Source organism: Gavialis gangeticus, unplaced genomic scaffold, assembly GCF_001723915.1.
Source record: "Gavialis gangeticus isolate Ggan-Ray unplaced genomic scaffold, GavGan_comp1, whole genome shotgun sequence".
Taxonomy (NCBI): Eukaryota; Metazoa; Chordata; order Crocodylia; family Gavialidae; genus Gavialis; species Gavialis gangeticus.
In genome coordinates, this window is record NW_017729001.1 from 9483426 (window position 1) to 9484731 (window position 1306).

The 1306-nt window shown below is 44.6% G+C and overlaps 1 protein-coding gene across 1 annotated transcript in view; it reads left to right on the forward strand.

The window, feature by feature from the left end:
* SUDS3 (SDS3 homolog, SIN3A corepressor complex component) overlaps positions 1-1306 on the forward strand; it is a 50503-nt gene that overhangs the window by 2793 nt on the left and 46404 nt on the right. The window lies entirely within an intron of this gene.

Below are 1306 nucleotides of genomic sequence, written 5' to 3' on the forward strand. Positions count from 1 at the left end.
GCCCCCCCCCCCCCCCCCCCCCCCCCCAAACAAAATTTATTGGCATCTTACTTCAAGTTTTTTAACTCACTACAAAAGCCAGGGACAGGTTATTTCTGTCTGAATAGTTCCTAACATAACAGGGCTACTTAGTTATATTGGACTTATTAAAGGTTCCCTCTGTCCACATGCACACGCTACTTAGCTGTTGCATCAATGTTCAAACAACTTCAGTGTTTGCTGCTGTCCTCCTGGATAGACAGGTGTAGATGTGACTTCACTGGAGCCATTTATTTCTGCTCTGGATATGAATGGGCCCCCCGTGCGCTTGGCGGCGGACCCGGAAGTGGACCGGAAGCATTTTCGGTCCACTGCTGAGCATGCTGGCCCCACCCCCCATGCTTCTGTGGGATGCTCCATCCACCTCACCATCTCAGCATTCGTGAGCTGCCTGGTACCTTGAGACATGTAGAATAAACATTTAAAGCTGTGTCTATGTCCAAATCATTGAATCTCTCCGATTTCAATTTGGAGGGTTCCAGTTCAATTCGGAGAGATTAAAGGATCTTCTGATTCGATTAGGAAATTTGGCCACTGAATTGGGCTGAATCTCTGCCAGATCAAATCAGCAACTGAAGCTTCACACAGCCCTAGTAAATATCTATTCTTTTCTCATCAGGTAAAAGGCTTTCCATAAGCATTGTTTTGCAACAGAACTTAATGTTCTCATTTAAAACCTGCACTGCCCCTTTAGTTCTATGATAAACCCAAATGGTTGCTCCTGGTACAAATCAATAGTCTGGATTATGTTTTCTGTGTATTTTTTACTCCAATATGTATTGATCTGCAGCAGGGGCGGGCAGTTATTTTGGGCAGAGGGCCGCTAACTGAGTTTTGGCAAGCCATCGAGGGCCACATGACAGGCAGCCAAGGGCAGATAAATATTAATTTTCTAAATGTTTTAGGGACCCCGCAGGCTGGGTAGAATGGTCTGGCAGGCTGCATCTTGCCCACCCCTGATCTACAAACATCAAGAACAATACAACAGACTTATTATGCCCTCTTAGCCTTGGGGGTGCCTCAATCTTCATGGCTCAGTTCCCTATTTTTAGGATGTGAATGTGTCCCTATCTTGCATAGGCTGCAACTTTAAAGTAAGCCCCTCATCAATATACATGGAAGACGAGATACATTTGAGGCGAAATAAACTTTGACCTCCTGCCTTACAACTCTGTGAATTAACACAGATCCATTCTTCCCATCCTGCTTTAAACACTGGAGAATGCTGCAAATGCATTTAATGAAATAAAGTCTATTACCAGAATTC